We start from the raw sequence: 22,417 nt of genomic DNA on the forward strand, positions 1-22,417 counted from the left end.
GTTCCCTCCCCTCCTTGCAAGGAGGTAAGGGAGACCCGGAACAAAAGTGTGCAAACCCCTTTAAAGACTTTTGAAATCGCCCAGCCCTTAGACAAAGACCATCCAAAAAGCATCGTACATACATCACAGAAGGAGATGGTCTTCCACAGATATTTGAGTGTTGCTTTTTCCCTGTCTACCAGGATACCTGATAACGGTCACTGATTACCTGTGCCGCCTGACTATTCCATTTAGATGGTAAATACTTTAGTTCCTGAATTTATTATTTACAAACTTATACCTATTGACAGTTCCCTCAGCTTAGCAGAAACTTGCCAGACTGGATTTGCAGGGAGGAGTAAACTCGATAGATTCCAGGCAGTTTTGTTAATAGGATTTGCAACTCAAATGACAATTGGAAAGTTTCCCCATTTGTTTCCTCCTACTGCAGAGGAATATTTGAGGTTATTTTGGGAGAGTCAAGATGGCTTTTTGGGATTGTTCTGTTTGCTAAAATAATGTGAGATTTTCTCAAGGAATATTTCCTAATATTTGTAAGAGTGAGAGACTGGTTTCTGTGGAGTGTGTGTCTACTGTGTGTGTATACCCTGAAATTTTATGACAGAGGATTCTGCACTAACTGCAGATTCCAAACCAACCGCAAAGGTCAAATCACACAGAACACATAGCAGTAGTCTAGTAATAATAATAATAATAATTTTTTATTTATACCCCGCCCTCCCCAGCCAAGGCCGGGCTCAGAGCGGCTTACAAGCAATAATAAAAACAAGATGAATGGTTACAACTTAAAAACAAAAATAAAATACATTAAAATAATGGAACATTAAAATATTAAAATGTAGCCTCATCGCAGGAGGAGAAGGAAAAGAAAGGGGGAAAAAAGAGAGAGAGAGGGAGGGAATCAAATTGGCTCCAAGCCAAAGGCCAGGCGGAACAACTCTGTCTTACAGGCCCTGCGGAAAGAAATCAGATCCTGCAGGGCCCTGGTCTCATGAGGCAGAGCGTTCCACCAGGCCGGAGCCATCACTGAAAAGGCCCTGGCTCTGGTTGAAGCCAATCTGACTTCCTTAGGGCCCGGGACCACTAGGGTGTTGTTATTTATGGACCTTGAGGCTCTCCGTGGGGCATACCAGGAGAGGCGGTCCCGGAGGTACGAGGGTCCTAGGCCGTGAAGGGCTTTAAAGGTCAAAAGCAGCACCTTAAATCTGACCCTGTACTCCACCGGGAGCCAGTGCAGCTTGAAAAGCACTGGGTGAATATGCTCCCATGGCAGAGACCCTGTGAGGAGCCTCGCTGCAGCATTCTGTACCCGCTGGAGTTTCTGGGACAGCTTCAAGGGCAGCCCCGCATAGAGCGAATTACAGTAGTCAAGCCTGGAGATGACCGTCGCATGGATCACTGTGGCCAAGTCGGGGCGGGAAAGGTAAGGGACCAACTGCTTGATGCGGCGAAGGTGGAAAAATGTCGCCTTGGCTGTTGCTGTAACTTGCGCCTCCATGGAAAGGGAGGCATCAAGGATTACACCCAAACTCTTAACGGAAGGCAATGGCACTAATTGGGCCCCCGTAAGAGAAGGGAGTTGGTCCCTCATCCCCATGCCATCCCGACCTAGCCATAGGACCTCTGTCTTTGAAGGATTTAGTTTCAATCGGCTCCCACGAAACCATCCAGCCACAGCTTCCAAGCATCTGGTCAGTGTGTTCGGGGCCGAGTCAGTGTGGCCATCCATCAGCAGATAGAGCTGAGTGTCACCAGCATATTGGTGACAGCCCAGCCCAAAGCTCCGGATAATCTGGGCAAGGGGGCGCATAAAGATGTTAAAAAGCATCGGGGAGAGAATTGCGCCCTGCGGCACTCCACACACCAAGGAGTGGCGCGACGACATTTCCCTCCCTAGTGCCACCCTCTGTCCCCGACCAGAGATAAAAGAGCACAACCAGTTATGGGCTATGCCCTGTATCCCCACGTCTGCAAGGCGGTGGTCCAGAAGATCATGATCGACCATGTCAAAGGCTGCTGACAAATCTAAAAGGATCAGCAGTCCTGACCTGCCTCGATCCAGTTGTCTACGGAGATCATCTGTTAGGGCAACCAGAGCCGTCTCCGTCCCAAAACCAGGACGGAAACCAGACTGAAATGGATCTAATGCCGATGTTTCCTCCAGAAACCTACCAAGCTGTTCAGCAACTACTCTCTCAATTACCTTACCCAGGTATGGAAGATTTGAAACTGGGCGGTAATTGGATAGGTCTAAGGGATCTAATGAAGTTTTTTTTAAGAGTGGACATACCACTGCTTCCTTCAATTCCCCTGGGAATGTCCCCGTGTCAAGGGACAAATTGATAATTTCAACCAGGGGGGTCCGCACAACATCTGGACACTCCCTAATCAGCCAAGACGGGCACGGATCAAGGAGGCAGGTGGTGGGCCTACCAACTTGAAGGAATCTATCCACATCAGTAGGGAGTATCCGATCGAAATGGTCCAACACTGGACCTGAAGTCAGTCGAGGGGCCTCCAGTTCAGCCACTGTATCTAAATGGGCAGGGAGGTCACGGCGGAGCAACAGGACTTTCTCCGCAAAAAAACTCGCGAATGCCTCACAGCTGTGGGTCGAATTTGTGCTTAAATTTGGTTGTCCTCCTAAGGACGTTATTGACCTAATTATTTTAAAAAGTTGTGCCGGGTGAGAGCTAGCGGATGCAATGGAAGCTGCAAAGTAAGATTTCTTAGCAGCTTTCATAGCCATCTCATAGGCTTTCATAAGCGTCCTATAAGATGTTCTTGAGGCTCCGTCACGAGTCCGTCGCCATACTCGCTCTAGCCGTCTGAGATCCCGCTTCATTTTCCGGAGCTCCTCAGTAAACCAAGGGGCCCGGTTTCGACGGGGTCGCAGAGGGCGCTTAGGCGCGATCTCATCAATGGCTGCCAAGAGCCGGTTATACCAGTCCTCAACAAGGTCATCTAATGAGTCGCCAGGAGGAGCAGGGTTCCGCAAGGCTTGTCGGAATCTATCAGGATCCATCAGTTTTCGCGGACGAGCCCAAATAGGTTCGCCACCCGAGCCGGGGAGGAGCGGGAAGTCTATCTTGGCTTTCAGAGCATAGTGATCAGACCATGGCACTTCCACAGCAGGGAGCATGATCACATCTATGCCAGCCCCAAAGATCAGATCCAACGTGTGGCCTGCTTGATGAGTGGGGCCCAAAACAACCTGGGAGAGCCCTAGTGTTGCCATGGAAGTCACTAGGTCCAGAGCCTGTGAGGAGGGAGCGGCATCGGCATGGACGTTGAAGTCTCCCAAAACCAGTAGGTTTGGGAACTCCAAGGCCCAGCCCGCCACCACCTCCAGCAGGTCTGACAGGGTGGCTGCAGGTGTGCTGGGTGGTCGGTACACCAGCCAGACAGCCAAGCTCTCCTTGGTGCCCCACACGAGACCAACACATTCAATGCTGGAGATCGCCGGTGATGGCAGAGCTCTAAAAGAGCAATCCTCCCGGAATAACAACGCTACTCCTCCCCCCTGACCCACAGTCCGCGATTGATGGAGGACAGAGAAACCTGGGGGTGTTATCTCATGTAGGGAGACTACTTCGCCTTCCCGTACCCAGGTCTCCGTCACGCAAGCCAGGTCAATCCCCTGCGAGACAAAAAAGTCACGCATAGTAGGAGGAGGTGGCAGAACCTGGCAGGGGGTAGCTCCCTATGATTTGTTTGCAAAGCATTTTGAGGATAAAATCACTTGCATCTAGTGGGATTTTGACTCAGTTGTTACAGAATCTGAAGGGGTGTCCAGAGCGCTGTCTAGTCTCGTTGTGTTGGATGAGTTTCAGTTGGTAAGGTTTGAGGATGTGGACAAGGTGATTGGATCAGTCAGGGTGACCCTGATAAAAACTAGCAAGAAGAGAACAGTTGGCTGGGCCAGGGAGTGGTCCCTACCTGCTTGAATGAGGCAGTGCTAAGAAGCCCACCCTAGATTTGGAAAATCTTAATTAACTACTGGTCAGTTGCCAATCTCACATTCTTGGGCAAGGTTCTTGAGTGGGTGATTGTAGACCAAATCCAGGCACTCTAGGAGGAAACTGGTTTTCTAGATCCATTTCATTTGGGGTTTTAGCCAAGTTTCGGCACAGAAACGGCTTTGGTCGTCCTGTATGATAACCACTGTCAGGAGAGAGACAGGGGCAACGTGTCCTGTTAATTCTCGTTGACCTCTCAGCAGATTTTGATACTATCAACCTTGGTAATTATTCTTCTGGACTGGCTGTCTAAGTTGCAGGTGGGTGGCACTGCTTTGTGGTGGTTCTGGTCCTACTCGGATAGTCGTTCCCGGAGGGTGATGCTTGGGGAGTGCCCTTTGGCCCAATGGAGCCCTCAGTGCTGTGTTTCTCAGGTTTTTATCTCCTGTGCTGTTTCACATCTACATGAAACAGCCCAGGAGGGCTCATCCAGAGTTTTGGAGTACATTGTCAGCAATATGCTGATGATGCACAGCACTACTTCTTTTTATCTGCAGGTGTGGAAGTGGATGTGCTGGGCTGTTGTTTTGCCTTGGTAATGGACTGGATGAGGGCCAACAAACTGAAGCTCAATTCAGATAAGACTGAGGCACTGTCACTGGGCAGTTCCCTGGACTGGATGGATGAGAGGTTGCCTGCTCTTGATCTGAAGGAGCAGGTACGTGGCTTGAGGGTACCTCTACATTCATTGTTGTCACTTGAGCTTCCGCTGGCCTTCCATCAGCTTTGGCTGGTGGTCCAACTGCATCTCTATGGAGCTAACTTCTGTTCTCCATGCTCTGGTAACCTCTAAGGTAGATTACTGCAACATGTTATACATGGGGCTGACTCTGAAGATAATTTGGAAACTTCAACTGATGCAGGGCAAGACAGTTTGAGCATATCACACCGATCCAGGCCCAACTGCACTGGCTGCCAATTACTTTCTGGGCCCAATTCAAAGTACTGGTTATGACCTATAAAGCCTTAAACAGCTCAGAACCACAATACATCAAGGACTGCCTACCAGGATCCTGAGATCATCATGTGAGGTGCTTCTTCATGTGCCTCATCCATGAGAGGTCTGGAGAGTAGCAGCATGAGAACAGGCCTTTTTTGCAGTGGCTCCCTGTTTGTGGAATGTTTTCCCCAGGGAGGTTCACCAGGTGCCTTCATTATATATATTTAGGCACCAGGTGAAAATATTTCTTTATTACCAGGCCTTTAGCTGATTAAACCATAGATGGCTTTTTAAATGTTTGTGAGAAGGGGGTTATTGGCTTGTTTTTCTTTTTATTATGTACTTTGTTCTCTCATTTTGTATTTTTGTGTTGTAAAATGCCCTGTGAACTTACAATGAAGGGTGGCATACCAAACAAACAAACAAATAAACAAACAGGTTGCAGCAACTTCTGCATGGAAACAAAGTTAACACATTTGGGGCTTTTTAGTTTGGAGGAAAGTTCATGACTACAGAGGGAAATGATAAAAGGTAAATGTAAAGGGACCCCTGACCATTATAGGCATATATAAAATAAGAGGGATGGGTAGTCCCTCTGGTGGCGGACACATTGTGCTCCTTCTGGGTTAGATTGTCCACTTTTGGTATCCACCCTTCACTCAGTTCTCACCTGTGGCTCCTAGAAGCTGTCAGCATGCGAGTCTCAAACTCTATGTGAGTTAGGGAAGTCCCCTACATGTGGACAATGGCTTTGGCAGATGGAGCAGACGAGACCAGTAGTGGGCCCAACAGTTAAGAAGGCAGTTTCTGCATGTGCTGTTGAGGGAAATGAGGGCTTGTATGCTTGGGAAGGTAGTCCATCTAGGAGAAGGAAAACTCTGTTGCCTTGTGGAATTTCTTCAGGAGAAGAGAAGGCTAAGGAGTAAAGCCTACACAAATCTGGAGACAGTTGGAAAGCTCCTTGTATGCTTCCTTCCGGCAACTCCTGCAGCCAAGCTGGTGCCAAACGTATGCTTTCCTTTGGACCACATCAGTGAGGCTGAGGGGGTGGTGGTCTTGCCATCTGGGGAGCCCAGGACCCCCAAACACACTGCCAGGCTTGCAGCCCAGTGCTGCTAACGTGGCTATTTGACTTCACCCCTAGAGGAACACTCCATTGTCAGATGGCAGCCAAAGTGTGGGGGGGGGGATGGATGAATCCCTCTTCCCTTGCTCTGTAACTCAGAACTCTGGATTGCTGAAGGACTTTGACTGACAGTACATTCAGCACAGACAAAAGAAAGTATTTCTTTATGTAGCACATAATCACAGCATTAGAAGTGACCTGAGAGGTCACCTACTACATACATACATACATATACATATACGTATATGTGTGTATATATATATATATATATATATATATATATATATATATATATGTATGTATGTAATGCATTTTTACAACTTATATATACATCATACAATAGTCATCATTTATCTCTTATCCTCAAACTTCCCAGTCCATCTCTCCATGGCATTCTAGGTAGTCTTTTGTTGGCTGCATATTCTATTATTCCACCCATTTTCATCTCAGATCTTCCTTTATTTAGTGTTATCTGTTGTTCGTGTGTACATTCCTACTTGTAGGTTAAATTGACTATTGTACCCTTTAAGACAGTGTTTCCCAACCTTTTCCTGAACATGGCCCCCTTCCGACTTTCCTTCTTTCCTGTGGGGCCCCCATGGGGGGCAGTTGCCACCCAAATAAGTAAAAACCAATACAAATCTGAGGTTCTGCCCCCCCAAGCAAAATCCTGGCTACACCCATGTCCCTCCCCATTCTGCTGGTAGAAAGGTAGCTATTTAAATGTTTTGTTTGTGAATAGAACATGTTTTATTTATAATTTTTATAATTTATACAAAATACAATTACATAAAATGATAGGAACATAATGAAATATTGTTGAAGCAGAAAAACATAGAATCCTGGAGCTGGAAGGGACCTCGAGGGTCATATTTCTAGTGCAATGTAGGAAACTCAGCTAAAGCATCCATGACAGATGCCAAACTTCTACTTAGAAAGCTCCAAGGAAGGAGAGTCCAGATCCTCCATCTTCCATGTATTATAAAAAGTAAGCAACACTTATTTGGCACAGAGGGGGAAACCTACAGATAAAATCGAAAAGGTGCACAGGGAGTTCTGGTACATAATATTTTGTAGCAGGCAGAGAAATTCATAGTTTTTGGGTTTTCCAGCTGTGTCGCGAACTCAATGGCAGTAGCTCCTCGCAGCTCTCCACGGGCAGCGAGGAGGTTCAGGCAGGGGAAAGCCAGGACGTACGAGGCAAAAACCCTGGCAATGCTCCCCAGTGGGGTCTGGGGAGTTCACTGCATCCTGCTCAAGCCCGTGTCTGCCAACTTGAAAGGCAGAGCAGGTGCGACCTGGGAGTGTGTCCCTGCCATGGATGAGCCTCCATCTCCAGCATGATTTGTGGTTGGTTCCTGTATAATTTGGATAATTGGCTTTAATCAAGAGGCGCTCCTGGACCAACATTTGCTAATAAGTCAGCTGCCAAAAGGACTCTGCTTGGCTCTTTGAAGGTACCGTATTGGCCTGAATATAAGCTGCACTTTACCCCCAAATTCCGACCATGAAAAGTTAAACTGCGGCTTATATTTGTGACCCTACAGTATGCAGCCAGGAGCGCAGGGCAAACAGTGCCAGGAGCGTGTCAAAGCGGCGCCAGCCTTGTGCATGGTCCCTTGTCCTCTCCCTTGAGGCTGGGAAAGGAGAGAGTGAGGAAGGGAAAGCTGCTGGCAACACAGTGTGCCCCCCCCCCCCAGTATGCACCCAGGAGCAGCAAGGAAGGGAGCAGTTTATATTTGGGTATTTTTTCTTCTTTTCTTCCACCCCGTCCAAGTTGCGGCTTATATTCTGGTGCGGCTTATGTTTGGGCCAATACGGTATCTGAATGTTTTCTTTGAAGCTTGAGAACAGCTGGGAAAGGAAGGGGGTGGTTTGTGCTTTATTATGGTTTTCGAATAGTCTCCTTTTTTCCTGTCCTCCCCTGCCTAATGAAAATGATGTGTGTAGCTGCTGCTATGCTATTCTGTTTGTTACTTTGGAAAAGAGCAGGGAGGCTTTTGATTTATGCTCAACAAGGAATTTAACAAGGCTTTACTATGCGCTCCCCCAATCAACCGAGGCTGAATGGACTTTATTTAAAATTATTCCTGGACTGCTGGGCGGGGGGGGGGGGGCAGAATGAACTGTTTCCGAACAGATGTGGCAAAGAGGCTGAATTTGAGAAAAAATCTTGCTTTTAACTGTGTGCCGAGGAAGAACTCCAGAGTGGAATTTTAATGGTGGAGTTTGGATATGCATTCTGTGATTCTATTGATGGCTGCAGCTCGTACACTAGTCAGTAAACAGCAGAAGGTGTGGAATGTGATCTTGTACCATTCAGATAAACACTGCAAAGAACTGAACAATGGGAGATAGTAATTATCGTATTTTTCGCTCTATAACACGCACCCGACTATAACACACACGTAGTTTTTAGAGGAGGAAAATCCGTAGGCATGCCACCCGTAGGCATTCCCTCCATAACACGCACAGACATTTCCCCTTACTTTCTAGGAGGAAAAAAGTGAGTGTTATGGTGCAAAAAATACGGTAACTCTCCCAGCACTCCAGGTCTGGAACTACAATGTATTTGAAGGACTGCACACATGAAATGGATTACTTATTTATAAGGTGTAAGGGAGGTGCTGTTTGTAAGGTGAAAAAAGCAGCCAGCTGGAAGAATGGTTTAACAGCAAGTGAAGGATGTCAACTGGACTCTAAACAAGAAATGATGCAGCTATGTGAGGAAATGATGATGATCATATGTTTGGAACAGGAGCGGGAAACCTGATCTTAAGAAATTGTATTAAATTAAATTAATTTGGTTTGATTCGTAATAATTTGGAAAATTAATAAGAAATAATTTGAACAAAAGAGAAATTCATGGTTCCCCCATAATTTCCCCCATGCAGACAATTCTATATTATAACAAATCATTGTCACTTTTTAACCATTTCATATTTAGTCTCCCACTCCAATAACAGTTTATAAATTTTAGAAATTAGTTTATCATCTTTTCCTATTAATTTTTTTTCAAGTTCCGAACTCATTTCCCCAAATCCCGTTTCTTTGTGTCTTTTAAATAACTTGTTCACCTGGAAGTACTGAAACCAATCTATAGTATTATCCGATACCTCTCCTTTTTTTCCAGATGAACCTTTCCCTCTTTGAACTCTATAAAATCCTTGTAAGTAGCCCATCTGGTATCCATATTTAACCTTTTCACCGACACCGCCTCAAATGGTGGTATCCATGTTGGGGGTTTCCTCTCTAATAGATCGTTATGTGTCTGCCAGACAATGTATATGCTGCTTCTTATAGTGAGATTTTGAAATCCTTTGTGCATCCTTGCTTTGTCATAGTGCAAATAGGCGTGCCATCCAAAGCATAGGTCAAACCCTTCTAGATCTAAAATATTGGTATCTCTTAGCTCCATCCATTCTTTCACGCAGCAGAGGCAGGCTGCCTCATAGAAAATCTAATATCAGGTAGGGCAAAGTCCCTTCTTTCTCTTGTGTCTATCAGGTTTTTGTATTTAATGTAGGGGTTCCCACACACACACACCAAATGAAGTTTGTTACATATTTCTTCCACTGTTTAAAACAGTTTGGGCTATTTATCACTGGCAGTGTTTGAAATAGGAAAATCATCTTGGGCAGGACATTCATTTTAACTGCAGATTCTCTTCCCAACAAAGACAGATCTATACTAGACCATAGAATCATAGAATCATAGAGTTGGAAGAGACCACAAGGGCCATCGAGTCCAACCCCTTCCAAGCAGGAAACACCATCAGAGCACTCCTGACATATGGTTGTCAAGCCTCTGCTTAAAGACCTCCAAAGAAGGAGACTCCACTACACTCCTTGGCAGCAAATTCCACTGTCAAACAGCACTTACTGACAGGAAGTTCTTCCTAATGTTTAGGTGGAATCTTCTTTCTTGTAGTTTGGATCCATTGCTCCGTGTCCGCTTCTCTGGAGCAGCAGAAAACAACCTTTCTCCCTCCTCTATGTGACATCCTTTTATATATTTGAACATGGCTATCATATCACCCCTTAACCTCCTCTTCTCCAGGCTAAACATGCCCAGCTCCCTTAGCCATTCCTCATAAGGCATCGTTTCCAGGCCTTTGACTATTTTGGTTGCCCTCCTCTGGACACGTTCCAGTTTGTCAGTGTCCTCCTTGAACTGTGGTGCCCAGAACTGGACACAGTACTCCAGGTGAGGTCTGACCAGAGCAGAATACAGTGGCACTATTACTTCCCTTGATCTAGATGCTATACTCCTATTGATGCAGCCCAGAATTGCATTGGCTTTTTTAGCTGCCGCGTCACACTGTTGGCTCATGTCAAGTTTGTGGTCAACTAAGACTCCTAGATCCTTTTCACATGTACTGCTCTCAAGCCAGGTGTCACCCATCTTGTATTTGTGCCTCTCATTTTTATTTTATTTTTTTTTTTTTTTTGCCCAAGTGCAATACTTTACATTTTTCCCTGTTAAAATTCATCTTGTTTGTTTTGGCCCAGTTCTCTAATCTGTCAAGGTCGTTTTGAAATGTTATCCTGTCCTCTGGGGTGTTAGCCACCCCTCCCAGTTTGGTGCCATCTGCAAATTTGATCAGGATGCCCTTGAGTCCATCATCCAAGTCGTTGATAAAGATGTTGAATAAGACCGGGCTCAAGACAGAACCCTGTGGCACCCTACAAGAAACACGCACAAGAAAACCCTTTTTGCTCCTTCTTCAGCTGCTGCCCTGCAAGCTCTGATAAGCTCCTCCCACAGCCATTTATCTAGGTCTTTTTTTATTTCATTGCAGATTTTAGCATAAATATACTGGAAAGGGTTTAGATTCTTGGTTGATAGCCAGATCCTCAGATACTGTATTTAATTTTTTGTCCTTCGTTTTGATTCCTGAAATATTCTCAAGTCTTTCTCTTGTAGGTCTGGGTTTACGACTATCATTTTGATTAGGTCACCTACTTTTCAACGCAGAGGGCAACTACCTGAGAGATGGACCATCCAGCCTCTGGTCCATTCTTACCATCTCCAACAGCTCTTACCATGAGAAAGCTGCTCCTAACATTTTGCTGAAATCTGTTTCCCTGAAATTTCCAGTCATTGGTTCCATACCCTCCAACATTTCTCTGATAATAGGGACGTCCCATTCCATAATGATAATTTTACTATTTATACCTCACACATCTGATTGAGAGCTTCCCTCTTCTGCATTGGAATCACTGCAAGGAATATGATTAGCATCAGTCTGTGTTGAAGTTGTCAGCAGGTCTATGCATCTAACGTTTTACAGTCAAATGCTACCCCTGCTCAGGGGCGCCAACCTGCCCCCCACATTGAGGAGGCGAGGTCATGTGATGTGTTAGGTTACAAATTTATGCCCTCCAGGCCCAGAAAAGAATAAAAGAATGCAACATAGACCCCTGGGGTTGGCAGACAGTATACAACCTCTGGATTGGCTATGGCTGCAATCCTGTAGACAACGGAGTCTGCATTGTACGTCTGATATAATATTGGAAACTTTTCCTTTTTTGTTTTGGAAAAAAAATACAAATGCAAACAGAAGATTTGAAGAATCACAATTTTAAAAAATTAAGATCTATTTTAAAAAAAAAACAAATAAATAGTATTATGCATTTAACTTTGACCAAATTTAACTAAATTAACCAAAGTTGAAGAAGAAGAAGACAAAAACAAGATCCAAGAATACAATATAACCATTGACAACAGGAAAAAATACAATAAAACAATTCTGGGATCCTTTGTCCCTTTTCTAGGGAACACAGCATGGTAGCAACAGTGCTCAAGGGATGCAGGTTTGAGAAAACACACAGTTTACAGGTCTTTTTGGCCCTGACATATGAGCTGCAATTTAAAAGATAATTGTCTAGATCAATGTTACAGGATGGAACAGGTGTCTTAAGTGCTTCACTGCACTTTCCAAATGTTTGAAAATGAAATCAAAAAGCTGCCAAGTTTTGGCATGATGAGCTAGCACCAAGGCTGATCCGCATCACTGGGCAGTTGTTGAGGCCCCCGGAGGTCCCACTGCCAATTTCCGGAGCTTCCTGGGCATGAACCTTCTCCTCGTTGTTTCTGGCTGATGAGGAGCAACAGCCACTTCTCTCTCTCTCTCCCTGCCCCCCTCTGGTGGGTGAAGAGATTTTGCTTACATAAGAGGTGGGGAAACTTTGGCCCTCCAGATGTTGTTGAACACCAACTCCCATCGGCTGCTGCAAGCATGTTCAGTGGGTAGGGATGATGGGTGTTATTGTTCAGCGACATCTGGAGAGGCTAAGGTTCCCCACACCTGGCTTAGAGCGAGAAGCGAAAGATTGGTCAGTGGCAACAGCAAGGAGGTGGCCCAGACAAGGAATGCAGTGGAACTTACTTCTGTGTAGAAACGTCGTAAGAGGCTGGAACTAGTTCACACATGCATATACATCACTTTGGGTCTCATCATCACTTGGTTACTCCACAAACAGTACCACACTTATCTGAATCTATGAACGAACTCCACAGAAAAGCATTGTGTTTCAATCAACATAAGTGATTGTAGTGATTTAGAAATACTTTCTTACACTTGGAGGTGGGAGCTTGAAGATTATCCTTGGAGAATAGAGGTGCCAGAGGTTTGAGGGAGCCTGATGCGACTTCGCGAGCATAACATTCTGAGGAGCCAGGGGGCGGAGCTGAACTCCCTCTGAAAATTGAGTGGGCCTGACCCCCCCCCCCCGAAAATACATTCAGGGAGCCAAAACTGCCTCAGCCCTAGGAATTGGCACCTACGTTGGAGAATGGTGTGATGGGATCGTGCCTGACTGACTGAACCAGCTCCAACACAAAATTAGTTCATGTAACTGCTTGTTAATAAAAGAAACACAATGTTAACTCTTGCTTCAAGGTACTGAACCCAAACTTATTATGTGGTGTCAGAAGTGGAGGTCACAAGGCTTCTGAAGCCTACTTTTTCTAATTGCAAAGTGTTTGATTAGATACTCAGAAATAATCTTACGCAACACATCTGCTTCTGTAGAGGTGAGACATCCAGCCTTGCCTTGTTGCAAAGTTGTTTGGTTGGGATTTTTAATATACAGTCATACCTCGGGTTAAAGTTGCTTCAGGGTGAGCATTTTCGGGTTGCGCTCCGCAGTGACCCGGAAGTAACAGAACGCGTTCCTTCCAGGTTTCGCCACTTGTGCATGCGCAGATGCTCAAAATGACTTCATGTGCATGCGCAGAAGCGGCGAATCGCGACCCACAGATGCGGGTTGTGTTCGCTTCAGGATGTGAACGGGGCTCCGGAGCGGATCCCGTTCGCATCCAGAGGTACCACTGTACTTCAACTGAGAAAATGAATGCTCAGCTGAGCAATTTGTGTGGGAAATTTCTGCCGTGCCCACTTTGCCTTGATGCCCTAAGTAAGCACGTGCTTATTTTGCTAATGGTTAATCCAGCCGTGCTATGGGGCCTTTTCAGTTTAACATAGGGCCTTAGTACGCTTGAATCCAATCCTGATCCTGACTCTCCCCGGTCCACATCCATCACCAGTCCAGCTCTGCACCCTCGCTGCGCTGCCAGAGCACGATTTCTGTTCTCATCCTGAAGCAAAGTTCTTAACCTGAAGCAGTATTTCTGGGTTAGTGGAGTGTGTAACCTGAAGCGTATGCAACCTGAAGCATATGTAACCCGAGGTACCACTGTAGTTTCAAGCACTACTACAGGTTCCACATAATATCTGTACTCCATTGTTTACTGTGACAGCACCTGCACGCCTATTGCAACACAGCACGTCCCTTTGCTAGACTCTTTTCGGGCACCTGCTGAAAGCATTCTTCTTTAAGCAGGCTTACCTAGATGCTTAGGAAGTTTTGGTAATTTTTATCTTAATATTTTAGCTGTTGTATGTTTTAAAATAGGATTGTTAATTTTTCTTGATTTTACTGCTGTGGGTTTTTTTGTTTTTGGTTTGGTAAACCACTTTGCAGGTTTTTTAAAAATAAATAAACAATAAGTATGAATAAAATAACACAAGCCAAAACACAATCCATCCTGTAGATTTAAGTATCTGCCCATAGTCGCCTACTTGATATCAGAGGCCCAGAATCCACATTCCTTTGTAAGAAAATATGAAATAACGTAAAACCATTTTTGCAGGCAAAAATAAAAATAAATAAATAAATAAATGGGGGGTGAGAAGAAATTTTACGCACCAGGCACCACCTGACTTCCACTGTCATGTTTGGTGTTCAGCAGCAGGAGTTTTTGAAGGAATCCTGTAAGCAGGGCCAGTTGGGGGGAGGGGTTGCAGGGGGGCATTTGGCCTGGGGCAAAACCTCAAAGTGGGCCTCAGATTTAGTCACTTCTTAATATTTCTGGTTTTTGATTCTTCTCTTAACTTGTTTCTACCTGCAGCAGACCAAAATGTGACTCCCACTCTCAGCTTAGAGCTGCAAACTTAAGCAAATGAGAAATGTGATTTGGTAAAAGACATGTGTCAGAGCTGCCTCTAGGTCCCAGCTCACAGAGGACCAACGCCAGGTTGATGTAATGTACAAAAGTATTTATTGAAGTTTAGTTTCCATTTCAACGCCAGAGCGTGCAGCCCTACGTCTTAGACCTTAGATCGGCGAAGTCCCGTCTGAATCACCTCCCCTTCCGCACCAGTTTAAGATCCTAGCCCTGCTCCACCTTCTACGCTGTTCTCTCCTCCTCTGGGTCCTCCTGCCCACCGGGACATTGCCCTTTCTGGACTCCTCCGATGCTGAGTCGCTTAGCTCCTCCCCCTGCCTCCGGCGGGCTTTAGGACCCAGTTCCCAATCCTCATTCTCTGCTGTCCCGCGCTCCTGTACATTTGAACTTGTTTCTCGCGCCAACCCAGTGACCTTTCTCCTAACCGTTACACTGCTTCTATCACTGCTTTCCTCTTCCGTGACACTGGCCGGATCTGACCTCCCCTCCGTTGCCTGACTCTCCGATGGAGGCGTGGTCAGCTCTGCCTCGTCTCCTCTCCCTGGTGGGGAAAGCACTGGCCCCGATACCTGGGACTCTTCCCCCCCACTCTGCTCTGGTGGGGAAGCTGGTCCTGATTTCCAACTACTGCTCTGGGAGTCCCTGCTGCCCCCTTGCTCCTGGGGCGTTCCCCTTGGGAACCCCCTGCCCCTGGCCACTGGCGCCCCTTTTGTGAATCTTCCGATTCACTGGAGAGGCTCATGGAATCCCTCGGACCACTGTCCCCTCCTACGCTCCCCTCGGATTCCTCCCCCTCGCTCTCCATCTCCCCTCTTCCCTGTGCCTCTGCTCCTGAGCCCCTGACAACATGGTTCTTTTTTTGTTCGCAGATATTTCATCATATTTAATTACATCTCACTTCTTTGGTGTGTGGCGCTATTTTGTTTTGTGTTCCATCATTAAAAATTTTTTATTCTGCCTAAAGCTGGAAGTGGCCTAGGTCTCTCTGGACCCCTGAAACCGGGTGTCCCTGATCATTGTTCTTGCTGGCCAGGGCTGGGAGCAGCACACAGGCACTCAAAGGCTTGGCCAGTATTCTCTGTAAAACGGACTGCAAACACACACACAGAGGAAGCATGCCCCAGACCCTTTTGCGATTTGCAGTGTTGCTGAAGAAAATTCAAAAAGGACCATACACAGTTGAGTCTGCAGTGAAATAAGCACTCCAGCATACGTTTGCGATGAGATAACATTCTTTTTATTGTTAAAAGAGATATAGCATAAATATCTACAGGTAAATATAACAGTTTTATACTTTTCATTTATTGCCCCTATTTATAGTTAACCCTATGTCATAAGCATCCCAGAAGCATTCAGTTAAAAAACACACACAACAGAATATGCATAAGAAAATAAATATACACAACGTCCCCTGCTTCAATTTAAAAAAAGCTTGTCACAGGATGGGAACCATTCGTTAGCCATATTGCTAGTGAGCTTGGCATGGTTTCCATTTTAATATGACTTTGATATCTCCGCCAGATAGGGGGTTTTTCTTCTTCACATTCCAGTGTCACAGAAGAGAAGTACTGTCTCATCCTCAGCTTTCGGTTTTCAGTGTCTGTAACACTTTCTGGGTTGTTTACAAATTTTGGCTTGGAAGTGTTTATTCCACTCCTTTTCCAAAAATATTTTTCACCCAGAACCAGAGTTCCGCTTAAAAGCTGCGAAGCTGCAGCAAGAAACCCAATATAGATGGCCATTCCAGCACGTTGTTCTGTGGGAATCGGAGGCACTCCCCAAACCTCTGGAAGCGGAATTCCTTCGTTTGTTAATACAGAGTGAAGATTCCATGAAATGGAAATCAGTACACAAGTACCCGCTGCCAACTCTATCCTTCCTCCAGTTGAAAAGAAGGTATCAATGAAATTCTCGTCTTTTCCCGGCTCAAAGATGTTGCATAGAGCAAAGGCCATCCAAAGAACGGTCACCACAGTGGCCACTGAGGCCATTGGCATCAAGTCCTGGGCCACAATGATTTCAGCTGGCAGGGACTCCTCATCATTGAATGGTATGCATATCATGTTGGTTTTCTTCACAGTAACTCTTCTGACAGAACAGGCACCCCAGATGCCAATGCCCACAATGCCCTGCTGGTTGCTGCCCATGATTTTGTCCACTTGCCACACTCTCCAGTCAAGGTTGGCAGATGTGGAGCAGATGCTCATTAGGCAGCCCAGGACAGCCAGGAGAAAGGCAGCGAGTTGCACGCAGGACACCCTGCACAAGAGGCGGACTGGGAAGGACCCATCATGCGCCTGGGGTGGAAGATCTGCTTTAGTGCTGGGAAGGCTGGCGATAGAAGGCATGCTGGAGAAAAAGACAGACAAAGGATAACCGTTAGATACTTAGGCACAGTATCATATGGACACCTCCTAAAGTTTGAGCAAATAGTGATGTGCAGCTAAAACAATGCCACCATTCTAGGGCAAATTCTGCATTTCCCACCATGAGACGTAGGAATGGAAAAGTCTGCTGTACCTGCAATCATAAGTGCCAGGAATCAGACTTCCCCAGGGGTGAAGAAATTGCACAACCGCACAACCCCTTTTGTTCTAGGGCCCCCTCCATGCAGATAATTGGGCTCTTGTCTAGTCCACTCCTCCTCTGCACTCCTATGCTCCCCTCCCTTCCCTCTCCATTGGTAAAATGTCAGGCATGATCCCACCAAAGTTATGCATGCTACCCTTGAAAGAAAGTTGGTGCAACAGACCAATACAACTCCTGTTCAGGAGAGAATCCTTTCTGGCTTTAGTCCTCATTCTCTCTCTCTCTCTCTCTCTCTCTCTCTCTCTCTCTCTCTCTCACACACACACACACACACACAGTGAAAAGCCTACCAAGTGGCTCTCAGACAGGACAAAAGGAAATAAAAGTCAATTTGTTCCTATCTGAGAAGACACTGCTATGTTGGTGGGGAACTGAGGAGCGCTGCATATATGCACCTGCGTGAATCAGTTCTTCAACCAGTCTTTTTCCAGAGCGAGGGCTTCTTCCAGGGCTTTCTCTTCCAGTGTCTGATCTAGGAGAGGACCTGGAAAGAGTGAAGCTGGTCTGAGCACCGTAGCAACTGCTCCTTGGAGTTCTGAGGCAGTTAGAATGCAGCTTGCTTTGAACGCTCAGAAGAACACAAATCATAACTCCAGGGTCCTGGTCGTTTGGAACAGTTGGCAACTGCTTGGAGACAGTTTGCATTTGAATACCAGTGTGATTCTGCAACTTTTAAAAGACACTTTTTTGTTAGATGTAAGCTTATGCAAAGATTGGATACAAAATGTGGAAATAAACACCCCAGCTGCCAGTTCCAAAGGAATGAGCAAGCAAGATTTGAAATAAACCAGGGGTCAGCAGCCTTTTTTAGCTGTGGGCCAGTCCACCATCACTCAGACCATGTGGTGGGCCGGACTATATTTTGAAAAAGAAAAAAAAAAAGAACGAATTCCTATGCCCCAGAAATAACCCAGAGATACATCTTAAATAAAAGGACACATTCTACTCATGTAAAAACACGCTGGTTTCCCGACCGACCGTGGGTCAGATTAAGAAGGCGATTGGGCTGCATCTGGCCCCCATGCCTTAGGTTGCCTACCCCTGGTTTGGGCGGTCACAGAGGGCAGGGGGGCACTTCCCACTTCATGGCACACACCACCCCTGGTCTGATATAAATGTGGCAAGCACAACCAACTTGCACACTATTGCAGATCACAATTTCTGAAACTCCAGGTTGATAAGAAATAGTTTTATATGGGTGTAGTAGAATTGGGCAGGGAGCATGGCTGGAAGGACTGGAATCAGCTAGTGGAAATGCAAGGAACAATGTCAGCCTTTAAGCTAGACATGGGTGCTCAGGTTAATATGTTGTCCGACGATTATGAAAGACTCCAATTTAGGTGAAAAATACTTTCAACAAGTATTTAACTAATGGACTATTACCAGTAAAGGGACACCATATTGGCAGCACCAGATACAAAGACACTGAATATAGCTTGCCATTTATTATAATTCCTAAACAGCTGACTCCAGTTCTGGGTTTGGCAGTGCATGACAAACTTAGCATGATTAAATGGGAACTGGCCATGCAAGACAATGGAAAACAGGAATATGACACACTGATTTTGTGTTATCAAAATATATTTGAAGGACTTGGCTACTTACCAGGTGAACATACTATCCAAATAAATAAACAGACTACCATATTTTTTCGTGTATAAGACAATGCTTTTTCCTTAAAAAATTTAGTCCAAAATTAGGAGTCGTCTTATACATGGATGGTGAATCTCAGGTGTTGGTGGGGCCCACTCCGTTGCTACGCTGGTTCTGGTGCTTTGAATAGTTAATAAAATACCAAAGTTGTTCTGTTTGATGTTTAAAATATTGATTTCTTAATTTGGGGTTCAAAAAAAATAGGGGTTGTCTTATAGACGGGGGCATCTTATACACAGAAAAATACGGTAATGTCCTCAGAGATCCATCCATGCAGAAAAGTGCATTTTGCACTTTGTGACAAACTCAGAGAGAAGTTCTCAAGAATGGGTTTTTTTACAGGTCATAAAGAAGATTGAGGAACCCACAGAATGGGTGATGCCAGAAGCCTTAAGGCCATCAAGATTGAGTATTTCAAACTCCCCACTAGAGAGAAAATCATGGCACAATTTGCAAATGCTCACAGAGGACAACCCAAACACTTCACGGTCAATACCCCTTTGAGAGGTATTACTTTCTGTGACACCTATTTGATGTTGCTTCAGCAGCTGACATGTACTATAGAACCATACACATGATATATGAGCACACCGATGGAATTGACACTTCAATAGATGATATTGTGCAGTACTCTGTCAAAGGTGAACATGATCTAACACTTGGGAAGGTCTTAGATGCAGCAGGAAATTAAACTAAATAAAGAACATTGTGTTTTTGGGATCACATTTTGGGGAGATGTTCTCTCTACTAATGGGGTAAAACCTGACATAGAGAAGTTTTTATCCCATGACCCTAGTCCAAGAAGGATGTGGAATGGCTTCTGAGGTAGTTAGCGAACTAGTTCTTGTCTCAAAACATTGAACCTAAAACTATTACATTATGGTGTAGGGCAGGACTTCAGGTTGGCTCCAGGTATGAGGGGGTCCTTGGCAATGTGCCTTCTGTGTCCCATCCTGTGTTGGTAACCTGGCCTGGCTGTGGGTTTTACTCGGCTGCTGAGCTGTCAATTCCCAGCGCAGGCAGTAGCCCAGGGGTCAAAAATCTTTGGGGGCCTGTGGGCACATTTAAAATTTTGAGAAAGGGCTGTAAGGGCTAGTTAGAAAATGTCTGCTATGGGTATGTGGCATGACACAAAATGGCTGCTGTGAGGGTGTGGCAAAACACAAAATGTCTGCCACATCTAAAAGAGCAGAAAAAATGCCAGGATCACTCCCCCCTCCGCAAATCAGCAGGGGAAAGGTACCTCCATCCTAGAGTTGCCATATTCCGAAGAGCAAAAAAGAGGACACATTTGATGGGGTGGGGTGAGTGGGTGCAGGAGCAGGAGCAGGAGCAGGAGTGGGTGCCAGGGTCATAGCTGTCAACGTTTTCCTTTTTTTAAAGGGAAATTCCCTTAGTCCGAATAGGATTCCTCACAAGAAAAGGGAAAAGTTGACAGCTATGGCCAGGGTGTGTCCCAGAGCATGCCGTGGGCAGGATGCGCACTGGAGGGTGCAGCAAAATTCGTGTATGCAAATTGTGGAGGAGAGAAAGAGAGCCGGACACCACATACACACACTGCCACCCCCTACCCTGTGCATGCTTTCCCCTCCTCGCTACCTTGGACAACACTCCCTCACAGGCACACACTCCCTCACAGTTAAACACACAGACACCGCACACACTGCCACACCCCACACGCTTCCCCCGCCTTGCTATCTTGGGCAGCTTTGCAGTTGGGTCGCCCCAGCTGGAGGGCACTGGGGGGGGGGGTGCTGCTGGCATAAGCCAAAGCAAACAGGAACTGAGCAGAGAGAGCAAACAGTGTCTCCGGTGTTTCTGAGGTGATATTTACTGTGACCACTTGTGGGTGTTATGGGGAGGTACTGGTAGGCACTCTGTCGCCCATGTGGTGACACAGTGATGACCAATGTATAAGCTGTTGGGCTTTGCTGGAGTGCTGGGTTTCCAGCAGTTCCCCAAAGGCCCAATGGGCCTTCTTTAAGTGGGAGGGCCCAGATCGTGGAACCCCCTACTTTACGAGTCCTGGTTGGACTTGTCTTTAATGGGTCTTCAGTGTTTTGTTAAACAAGCATTGGGGGTTAATATATATATACAGTGGGGTAGCATGGGGGGTGCAGGGGGGGCCGGCCGCACCGGGCGCAACATCTGGGGGTTAGGGTTAGGGGGCGCAAATCCACGGGTTAGGGGGTGCAAATTACTTGCCTTGCCCCGGGTGCTGACAACCCACGCTACGCCACTGTATATATAATAATAATATATATATAATAATAATGCTACTCACAGGAATTCGGTTTTAACCTGATCTTGAGTTTTAATGGTATTTTATTTTTCCCCAGTTATCTTGTGACTGAGCTGCCCGGCACAGTGCCTAATGGCAGGGTAAAAAAAACAAATTTGCAAATAAATAAAGGAGAAACTTCTGTTTGTGATATGGTGAATATGTAATGTCTCTGCCTGTAATGCTGAGCCATAGAATCAGCAAGCAAGCGTGCAGGTACACAAGACAAAAATCGCAGCTGCTTTGCTGCTGCTGCTGCTGCTACTGCGGTACCCGAGATTAAGCCATAGTTTGACTTAGTTGTGTCTGAACTCAGGCTAATGGTTTGCCTTGTTCCAAAGAGACCATAAGCTGTAACCATGGTTTGTGTGTGTGTCTTACTGCTTTTTTATTATTATTGTGCACTCATAAAGATATCAGAGTAGCTATATGTAATCCCACTTTCAATACTTTTTGTCTCTGCAACACTTTCAGAACAAACCTATTACTTTGTGTCCAGTCAGTGTATGTCCCACCGTTCCCTGCTGAACTCCTGCAATTTTTACACCACAAATGTTCTGGTTAATTTTTTTGTCTTGCTTTTGTGGGAGTGCCCCTCCAGAGGGCAATAATGTAGTATCAGTCAAAGTCACAGAACAACTAATAAACCAGAATTATGTGCAGAAGCTCCAGAATAAATGTACCACTCAGTGGCAGAGCTTCATGTTCTGGCATGGGGGGGGGGCAGAGAGCAGGCGGGGGCAGGGCTGGTGCGCGCCTGGGGGAATGGCACACTGCCTGTGGGGGTGTAGCACCCAGCACAGGTGGGGGGCAGGGGCAGCCACAATGGCACCCCACCGGGATCACACTGCTGGGGGTGGTGCGCTCCCTCCGCACTCCTCCTCCTCCGCCAGTGGTACCACTATGTTGCAGAATCTTGCAAGCAAAAACAAAACCACTAGTATGGTAAAAGTAAAGGTAAAGGTACCCCTGCCCGTACGGGCCAGTCTTGACAGACTCTGGGGTTGTGCGCCCATCTCACTTAAGAGGCCGGGGGCCAGCGCTGTCCGGAGACACTTCCGGGTCACGTGGCCAGCGTGACAAAGCTGCATCTGGCGAGCCAGAGCTGCACACGGAAATGCCGTTTACCTTCCCGCTGGTAAGCGGTCCCTATTTATCTACTTGCACCCGGAGGTGCTTTCGAACTGCTAGGTTGGCAGGCGCTGGGACCGAGCAGCGGGAGCGCACCCCGCCGCAGGGATTCGAACCTTTAACCCACAGCGCCACCTGCGTCCCGTTGCAGAATCTTGCAAGCAAAAACAAAACCACTACTATGGAGGGCCCTGTTTTAAAATCCT

At 46.1% G+C, this 22,417-nt stretch overlaps 1 protein-coding gene and 1 long non-coding RNA gene across 3 annotated transcripts in view; one reads left to right on the plus strand and one right to left on the minus strand.

The window, feature by feature from the left end:
• DPYSL2 (dihydropyrimidinase like 2) overlaps nucleotides 1-22,417 on the plus strand; it is an 87,056-nt gene that overhangs the window by 6,419 nt on the left and 58,220 nt on the right. The window lies entirely within an intron of this gene.
• Nucleotides 15,777-17,921, minus strand: LOC310832223. Its single transcript, XR_014558167.1, has 2 exons — nucleotides 17,542-17,921; nucleotides 15,777-16,906 (listed from the first exon to the last, which is right to left on the minus strand). It is a non-coding gene; the product is annotated as an uncharacterized lncRNA (long non-coding RNA).

This window comes from Podarcis gaigeae, assembly GCF_964106915.1.
Source record: "Podarcis gaigeae genome assembly, chromosome: 15".
In the NCBI taxonomy this organism is placed as follows: domain Eukaryota; kingdom Metazoa; phylum Chordata; class Lepidosauria; order Squamata; family Lacertidae; genus Podarcis; species Podarcis gaigeae.